At 43.0% G+C, this 10,039-nt stretch overlaps 1 non-coding gene across 1 annotated transcript; it reads left to right on the top strand.

Moving 5' to 3' along the window:
- The first annotated feature begins 2,213 nt into the window (after window positions 1–2,213).
- LOC116648458 lies at window positions 2,214–2,319 on the top strand. The gene has a single exon (XR_004302526.1). It is a non-coding gene; the product is annotated as a U6 spliceosomal RNA (small nuclear RNA).
- The last annotated feature ends 7,720 nt before the right edge of the window (window positions 2,320–10,039 follow it).

Here is a 10,039-nt window from a genome sequence, read left to right as displayed (position 1 = left end):
TGCTTAGAATGTTTGCATTTGGGGCCTGCATATTTCCCTAATGACTGTTGTTTGTTTGTTTGTTTTTTTTAATCAAGTAAAAGGGAAATTGAAAGCTGAGAATGCCCTTGGCCATTTGGGGATCTTTGAGCCACTAAACAAAAAGAGAATAAACCATGTTGATTGATGATGATTACCAGGTGGAAATTAGGCTACTGCAACCCACTGAGAGTAGAGTACTATTCCTGAAAGCCAGTCCATTCACCGGGTGTTTCTTAGTACTCCCTAGCCCATAGTACTGGTCAGTGGGAAACTGTAGCTACCCAGTAAAGATCAGACTACTAAAAAAGGCTTGGAAAAGAATGGGAATGATTTGGATTATACCACCAGGTAAAAACTCTTACCTCCTAAGGTGACGGCAAAGGTGATTTATGAGAATAGTGTACTAGGTGGTTTAAATTCGTTTATTTTCTTCCCACTGCTGCATTGTAAACCTGGGGAATGTGCATCATTTTCCTTCAGGGAATACATCTTGTTCTCACGTTCTTATTGGTAGGTTTTGACTTAGCTAGAGAGGTCACTGACCCAGCCTCAATACTGACTTAAAATTTAAGTGATAAATTTAAGTTTATGAAGTTAAGTTTATAAAATTCAAGTTATATAAAGTTAGGTTGAAAAGTTAAATTTGTGCTAATAAAAGTTTTTCTTTAATATGAAAGGTCATTATATTGAAATGAAGGCCCTAGATTTCATGCTGTTTAGTGTAAGTATGGGAGTGCAGTCATTTCCAACCATTTAAGGATTTCGTTTAATGTATGTGTGTCCATACCTGAGTGTTTACTTATAGATGACTGCCCCCGCATGATGGTAGTGCTGCCTACATTCATTGAAAAGAGTTTAAAAGGACAGAATTAAGTGTTGTTATTAAATAAATTTATATTTAATCACAAAAGGTATATTCTTTTGAAAAATGGAAACAGATGCATGTCAAGTCACAGGGAGATGCCCCTTAGATTCCTAGTGTCCACAGGCAGTAATCTCTATGGTAAGGTTGGAAGTGGGAAGTTCCAAGTGCCTTTCTGTCTATCCTTCTCTCTTGGTTGTCATATTTTTAAATTCATATTTTCACATCGAAAAATAATAGTAAAATGCATCACCTCTTTGTTTCCTAAGAAAAAGATGATACAACATCTATGCTGGGGATGAGGAAGAGGATCTCAACCAGGCAAGTCATAGAATGTTCCAGAAAAATGTGAAACTGGCCTGTAAGTGGCAATTCTTACTGCCTTGGGAGCCAGTTGCTATATCAACTTTTTTTCTAAAATTGGACCCATCCTCAAGGAAAGCCTCCAGGAGGTGAGAGCTCATGTTCTCTTTCATAATTTTTCTGAAGCAGTGACTTTCTTGAGAGACATACTGAAGGAGTTAAATTCACTAAAAGGAATCTCTCCTTCCTTGTGATCCGCCCTGCCCCTCCCCTTTCCAATCGGGTGGGCTGAGGCTGCAAGCAGCTGTGCAGAACTCCTGTACTTGACCAGCAGTTTCTATTCCCACTGGGAAGTTCTCCTCAACTTTGTCAGAGGGACTGAGTCACACTTTGCTGAATTCCTCCAGTGATCTTTTGTTTCTCTTATTTATTAGCACTCTGGACAACTGCCCAGCCAGTGGAGAGACCACCTCTTAGCTCAGTTCTGCTTAAGATTACGGGTGGTGGTAATGGTTGATGGCTGGGCCAATTTTTGACAAGGATGTTTATTTAGGTTTTAACTTAAACATCACTTTCTTCACAGAGGCCTTCCCTGACCACCCTAACTAAATCAGCTCCGCTCACTGCCCGTGTTACTCTATTTTATCTTTTGTCACTGCTCTTATCAGTACCTGCCATTAACTTATCTACTTATTGGCCCAGCAAGATCCTCAAGAGCAGAGACTTTGTTTACCCCCATTATCAAGAGTAGTGCCAGGACCCAGAAGGGGCTCCTGTTTGACCAGTTGACCAGTATGACCAGTATGACCAGTTTGACCAGTATGCTAGCAGAGGGTTTCCAAAAGAAAGTAGTTACATGAATTTCATGTCTACATCCTGGTGGTGTGGCTTAATACACATCTCAGTATGATTTTCAGCTTTAAGGATACAAAAGAGTGAATCCTATCCTTCAGGCACCACCATGACTTTGGGAGAATTCTGGATGGAAATGCATTTCACAATTAAGTGGCTAAAATGTCTTTAACTTGTGCTTGCTTCTGCAGCACATATACTAAAATTGGAAGGATACAGAGAAGATTAGCATGGCCCTGTGCAAGGATGATATGCAAATTCGTGAAACGTTCCATATTTTTAATAAAACAAGATGAAATCAGAGAGGGAGACAAACCATAAGAGACTCTTAACTATAGGAAACAAACTGAGGGTTGCTAGAGGGGAGGGGGGTGAGGGGATGGGGTAACTGGGTGATGGGTATTAAGGAGGGCACTTGATGGAATGAGCACTGGGTGTTATATAAGACTAATGAATCACTGACCTCTACCTCTGAAACTAATAATACATTATATGTAAATTAATTAAATTTAAATTTAAAAAATGTTTTAAAAGTAAAATAAAATGTCTTTAACTTTTAGCAAATTACACCCTTCCCTACTGAGCAGTCATGCCATTATTATCAGCTTCAGAAAAAGCATCCGCAAGGCAGACATGACAAAGTATAAGTCTAAGAACTGGAAGATTAAATCTGAGTTAAAATTTTACTCCAGCAAGGTAAGGCCCTTTAGTTCTACTCTATTTTTTTTTTTTTTTTATTTGAGAGAGAGAGAGAATGAGAGAGAGCACATGAGAGGGAGGAGGGTCAGAGGGAGAAACAGACTCACTGCCGAGCAGGGAGCCCGATGTGGGACTCGATCCCGGGACTCCAGGATCATGACCTGAGCCAAAGGCAGTCGCTTAACCAACTGAGCCACCCAGGCGCCCTGTTTTTTTTTTTTTAAGATTGTATTTATTTGACAGGGAGAGATACAGTGAGACAGGGAACACAAGCAGGGGGAGTGGGAGAGGGGGAAGCAGGCTTCTCGTTAAGCAGGGAGCCCGATGTGGGGCTCGATCCCAGGACCCCGGGATCATGACCCGAGCCGAAGGCAGACGCTTAACGACTGAGCCACCCAGGCACCCCTTTAGTTCTACTCTAATAATAACTTCTCACGAGTTCAGAAGTTATGAATCAGAGACACGGCCTAATGAAAGGTGATGCACATCCTCTGTCTCTCAGTTAACTGCCTGGATGGCTGTGCTGGCTCTCAGGAAAAAAACAAAAAATTAGGAGGTGACACCTTTCATTTTTCAAGTTAAACATTTTGTCTTAAAAAAAAAAAGCACAGAAGATTTTAATGTAAAAAACACAGATCACTAAAACTTTCTGGACTGCACAGCTGAGACGCCGTCCCTGGCCTTACTCTAAGTCACCCAGGGCCGCACCTCAAAGGCCGGGACAGGTGGAGGGAGGAAGCTGCATGTCCCACTGGAGCTGGGAGCCCCCGCTGAGAGCCACACCTGCAGCTCTTCAAGCAGCCAGGACCCTGCTCAGTGGCAACAGCAAGGGGGCGCCGGGGGGTGGGGGGTGGCTGGAGTTGCTGTGGTTCTGCTATCAGAGACTCAAGTCCATTGTATTACCTGACTCCTTTTTTTCTCCAAGGGCTGGGGAAAACTAGAGAAAATACCTGTTGCCTCCCTAATCCCCTGCTGTCTGTTTCCACACTGACATGTCACTGCCCTGCTGAATGCCCTCCAGGAATGCCCACTTCCTACACGGAAGTCTCACACACCATCAAGATGCAGGCTCCTGATCGGTCTGCCCTGGACCCCATCACTCCCTGACACACCCGATGCCCAGACTGGCCTGGGTTTCCTAGTTCCCTGACTTTGTCCTGTTTGGAATAGGACAGAAAGGCAGAAGAGAAGAAAAGAGACCCTGTGTTGGTGGCTTCCAGGCTTAGGATTAGGCTGAGACAGAGAGCAGGGAGGTCAAGGTTAGTCAGATCAGAAATGAGCGACCCAGAAGCTGAGCAAGGGCAGAGGCTGTGGCTGCCGAGAAAGGGGTGCATTTCATCGATTCTAAGACAAACCTGATTTTACAATCATACTCTATTCTCTCTCTGAAGTCAGGATGCATCTGTCTCACAATAAATGATGTCCTAGCATTCTGTGATCATTTAGCTGGTACTATTTTTAAGTGATACGACGAAGTCATGGTACGTAAAGTAAGACTCAGCTTTCCCAGCACCCTGGAGGGCAGATGTAGAAAAACTTAGAGAGGATGGATTTCCAGCAAGTTCCTCAGCTTGGCACCACAGCACCTTCTCCACAACCAGTGAGCCATGGCTGTGGTCTCCCTACCAAGGTGTGGAGTGGGAGCAATCCTCTCAGGAGCTTTCCCGGTGTAACTGGAAACAGCCCCCATATGCAGAAGGCGGGCTGAGACTGAAGAAAGAAGCAGGCTACTCCATGCTGGTGGGAGGCAATTTCAATAATAACAAAGGCAACTCATGTAGGAGGCTTGTCTTGGATGCAGCAAGACAAATGGATCCCCGCACCCGTCCTCCAAATCTTAAAAGTTTATAAAGAGTTTCTAACTGGGCTTAGTCTCATGTACTGTGCAAGCATTTTCAGCATCATATCATCATCTCAAGGCTGTCCTTGGTGCAGCCTCTTGGAACAGACATGCCAAGTGGAACCCACATTCCAAGAACAGAGGAGGGAGTGAGGAGGCCCGGAGTGCTTGGGTCCAGCTCACATCTTTTTTATCACATTCCTCAACAGGTGGGGAGGCCTTCCTTGGGTACCCTCTCTCAGCGTGAGCAGTGGAAGCTGCCCCTTATATCTGCTATTTCTGTATTCTTCAGAGTTCTCTTTCCTTCTTACTAGTCAATCGTTGTTACTCTGACCACCATAATTGGTTTTGTTGTTGTTGTTTGTTTCCCCGGTAGAATTTAGTGATTCATCAGTTGCCTATAACACCCAGTGCTCATTACATCCCGTGCCATCCTTGATGTCCATCTCCCAGTTACTCCATCCCCCCACCCACCTCCCTTCCAGGAACTGTCAGTTTGTTTCCTAGAGTTGTAAGTCTCTTATGGTTTGTCTCCCTCTCTGATTTTGTCTTATTTTATTTTTCCTTCCCTTCTCCTATGTTTATGTTTTGTTTCTTAAATTCTACGTATGAGTAAAATCCTATGGTATTTGTCGTTCTCTGACTGACTTATTTTGCTTATTAGCATAACACCCTCTAGTTCCATCCACGTCATTGCAAACAGCAAGATTTCCTTCCTTTTGATGGCCGAGTAATAGTCCATTGTATATACAGTCCCACAGTAATTATTATTTTTTTTAACGATTTTATCTTTATTTGAGACAGAAAGAGAGAGACACAGAGCACAACCAGAGAGAGAAGCAGGCTCCCCACCGAGCAGGGAGCCCGATGCGGGACTCGATCCCAGGACCCCGGGATCATGACCAGAGTCAAAGGCAGACGCTCAACCGACTGAGCCACCCGGGCGTCCCAGTCCCACTGTAATTATTAATACAACAGTCCCCCCTTACCCACAGAGGATACAATCCAGGACCCCTAGTGGATGCCTGAAACCATGGACAGTAACAGACCCTATATAGACTATGTTTTTTCCTAGACATACATACTTGTGATAAAGCTTAACTATAAATTAGGCACAGTAAGAGATGAACAATAATAACTAATAATAAAATAGAACAATTATAACACTAGGCTGTAATAAAAGTTATGTGAATGTGATCTCTTTCTCAAAATAGCTTGTTGTACTGTACTCACTCTTCTTCATCTTGTGATGATGTGAGATGATAAAATGCCCACATGATGAGATTAAGTAAGGCAAATGATGTAGGCATTGTAACCTAGTGTTAGACTACTATTGCCCTTCTGACAATATGTCTGGAGGATCATCTGCTTCCAGACCTCAGTTAACCTCAGTAACTGAAACTGTGGAAAGCGAAACTTTACATGGGGCGGGAGGGGGGGCGGTTACTGTACGAAACCCTCTCTGGTCAAATTAGTATGTGGCTCCTCTCCTGATTGGATTTGAACGGGTACAACACAAATAGCCTCTGTTTTGTGAAAAAGAAAAACAGAAGGAAGAGATGGAAAAAGATAAGGAAAAGATGGATAAAGAGAGAGAAAAGGAAAAGAAGGTAGAAAAACAGGTAAGAGACAATAAACAGCAAGAAGAAAATAAAGGAAGGAAGCAGAGATAAATGAAACAGGGGTGGGTGGGTGAGGAAAAGACAGCCTCCCACTTCCTGTTTGCTCAGGCTCAGAATCCAGCAGTCCCCACTCCCCGCTGTCCTACCTCCTTATCCCCTCATGCAAAGTAGCCAAGTAATTCAGAAGCCTGGCTAGGGAGTTACTGAGGGAGCTGGTGAATCCCTCGGACCCTGGCAGCTCTCTTACATTTTACCCAGCCAGTAGGGGGAACCCCGCCTGCCTCACCTGGTCCTGGCCACACAGAGCAGCACTATTCCCGAGCCTTTCTGTAGAAGTCTGACCAGCATCTTTTTTGGAAAGTGCTAGCTCAGAGTAAGGCACAGAGCCCCCCCAGAGAGGACCACAAGTTCTGACACTTGTGTGGAAATCATCATTTCTGTGTATGATGATAAATTATAAGAAGAAAAGGAAAAAAAGCTTTATAGTGAGAGAAGAGCTACACAGACATGAGGCAGGAACCAGAAAGGGTATGGCTGTTGTAATAATTCGCGACTTAAGTAGCCCAAGACCACATCCCAGAAAATTTGCTCCTGGGAATTAAAAGCAAGCTAAGATCCAGATCCAACACAAACACGTTTGCTTCTACCCATAACATGTGTGGCTGTTGAAAAGCATCCCTTATTCAACGGATAGACTGAAGATGTGTGTTACATTCTCACTTGCGTGCATTGAGGGCGCTGGAGTGGGGAGGAACACAGTGAGAATCATTACCTCCGATGTCTAAGTTTAGCACGGTTTATAACCACCTCAAGGGCTGGTTAAACTCAGAGTGTTGGGCTCTTCCCACAGAGTTTCAGATTTAGGAGGTCTGGGGCGTGGCCTCAGAACGGCAGGTCTAGGAAGGGCCCAGATGACACTAACCCCCACTTTGAGAAGCCCTGACCTATCCTCATACGATGAGCTCATCAGCAGAAGCAGGGGCCCGCCAGCCTCAGAGGCCAGAACCAGAGTGAGCGCAGATCCCAGTGCTGCCACTCACTGGTGAAATCACTTTAGGAAAAGTGGTAACCCTGTATCTTAGTTTCTTCATCAGTAAATTGGGGGTGATGATAATGGTACCTCAATCCTGGGATTAGCATAAGGATGAAAGGAGCTCAAACATGCAAAGTGCTTAGACCATGCTTGGCACAGAGCAAGCACTTTATAACTGTTTTCTTAAATAAAAATACAGGTCCTGGAGTCAGACAAATGGCTTAGATTTGGCTAGATTCAACCATTCTGAGCTTCAGCTTTCTTATTTGTAAAAAGGATAAAAACAACACCTGTCTTACACGGTTTTCATGAAGATTAAGGAAGCTAATACGTTGGTTATTAAACCTTGGCAAATGAACATATATCCACCCTTCAGGCCCTCCGAAGGGCGGTTCGGCCAGCGAGGGTGTTGGCTCTGTGGGGTAATGCTGCCCCCTGCTGGATAGCTATGCATCTTTAGAAATTAACTGGCCCTCTCTTCATCAAGCAAAAAAGCTAATAATCTTCAACAAGTTTATATTCTCTGAACACGTTTCTTTGGCCGCTGTGATCAAACATGATTGAATTAAATCACTCGCAGTAAATGGTTTTCCTCACTCGGCAAGAGAATGAGCCACTTGGCAACTTACTTTGGCTGCAGCCTCATTTCCAACTTTTATTTTTATAGAGAAAATTGGCTGTGTTGAGATATTCCTGTTTAAATTTTCCAGTTTTCATGATTGTTGCTTCCCTGGGAGTTGAGAATATTGGGATGACTGCCTAGTCGTGTGCTGGATGCTTTCCAGCTCACGTAGCGGGCTCACGCGGCTCAGCAGCAGGCTGCACTTGAAACACTGAAGTGTTAAAACCAGGTCCCTGTGATTTGTAACGTGCCAAAGCAGCTGGACAACGCGTCAACGAGCAAGTGTCCCTCTGTGTTCTGATGAAGCGTTATTCATAAATGACGGGATTTGAATTTCTCTTAAGTTTCACGTTACAAAATGTTATTCTTCTTTGATTTTTCCCAGTCACTTATAAAAGTAAAAACCAGCGGAGCCTGGGTGGCTCATCAGGGTAAGCATCGGAATCTTGATTTTTGCTCAGGTCATGATCTCAGGGTGGTGAGATCAAGCCCCAGGTTGGGCTCCGTGCTGGGCATGGAGCCTGCTTAGGATTCTCTCTCTCCCTCTTTCTTTGCCCCTCCCTGCCCCCCCATAAATAAATAAAATAGGGGCGCCTGGGTGGCTCAGTCGGTTAAGCGTCTGCCTTTGGCTCAGGTCATGATCTCCAGGTTCTGGGATCAAGCCCTGCGTCCGGCTCCCTGCTCAGCGGAGAGCCTGCTTCTCTTTCTCTCTCTCCCTCTGCCCCTCCTCCCTGCTAGTACGCTCTCTCTCTCAAATAAATTTTAAAATTTTTAAATTATTAATTAATTAATTAAAATTAAAAAACGTATACCAAAAAAAAAGTGCTGGCCAGTTTGGGTCTGCAATCTCTACTTTGTCATCCACCAGGGTCCATCCACATCCCGATGGTACCAGACTGGTGAGTTAAGCAGACATGATGGTAATGTTATCCCTGCATTTTTTAGACCCCTGAGGATGGCACTAATCTCTGCCACTCCCCTCAATACAGCATTTTCTCTCTTTGCCAGGGGTACATTTTTGAGCTTCCACCTGGCTTTCCTTTCTATGGTGAATTTCTCCCCACAGGCCAAGGATCCAATACAGATTGAGGATTTTTGCATCAGGGTTTATAAGGGATATTGGTTTGTAGTTTCTTTTCTTGTAATGTCTTTGTCTGCCTTTGGTATCTGGATGCTAAACTCATAGATAGAATGAGTTAGAAAGTGTTTCCTTCTCTTCAATTTTTTGAGAGAGTTTGAAAAGGATTGGTGTCAGTTCCTCTCTAAATATTTGGTAGAATTCACCTGTGAAGCTATCAGATTCAGAGCTTTTCTTTGTCAGGAGGTTGTTGATTCCTTATTCAATTTCCGTACTAGTTATAGGTCAGTTCAGATTTTCTTTGTGATTCAGGTTCGGTAAGGTATCTATTTCTAGGATTTTGTCTAATTTACCTAGATTATCCAATTTGTTGGCATATGAGATTGTTCATAGTACTCTCTTATAATCCTTTTTATTTCTGTATGATCAATAGGAATGTCCCCTCCTTCATTTCTGATTTAAATAATTTGAGTCCTTTTTTTCTCAATCAATCCAGCTAAAGGTTTGTCAATTTTGTTAATCTTTTTGAAGAATCAACTTTAGATGTCATTGATTTTCTCTATTGTTTACCTATTCTCTATTTTATTTATCTTGAGTCTAATTTTCAGTATTTCCTTCTTTGTGCTAGCTTTGGGTTTAATGTGTTCTTTTTCTAGATCCTTAAGACGTAAAGTTAGGCTATTGATTTGAGATGTTATTTAATGTGAGCGTTTAAGGCTATAAATTTCCCTCTTCACACTGTTTTCAATGCATCTCATCAGTATGGTATATTGTGTTTTCATTTTCATTCGTCTCTAAATATTTTCTGATTTTTCTTGTGATCATTTTCTTTGGTCAACTGGTGTTTAAGAGTGTGTTGTTTAATTCACCCAACTTTGTGAATTTTCATTTTCTTTGTTATTGACTTCTAACTTCATCCTGTTGTGGGCAGAGATGTATGATATTTTGTCTTTGTTTTAAATCTGTTGAGATAATTTGTGACTTAACATATGGTCTATCCTGGAGAATGTTCTATGTCCAGTTAAGAAGAATGTATACTCTGTTGTTTTTGGGTAGAGTGTTCTGTATATATTTGTTAGGTCTAGTTGGTTTATTGTGTTGTTCAAG

This window comes from Phoca vitulina, unplaced genomic scaffold (assembly GCF_004348235.1).
Source record: "Phoca vitulina isolate PV1807 unplaced genomic scaffold, GSC_HSeal_1.0 scaffold43, whole genome shotgun sequence".
In the NCBI taxonomy this organism is placed as follows: Eukaryota; Metazoa; Chordata; class Mammalia; order Carnivora; family Phocidae; genus Phoca; species Phoca vitulina.
The sequence above is the reverse complement of the archived record's forward strand: the minus strand, read 5'-3'. Positions and strand labels throughout refer to the sequence as shown.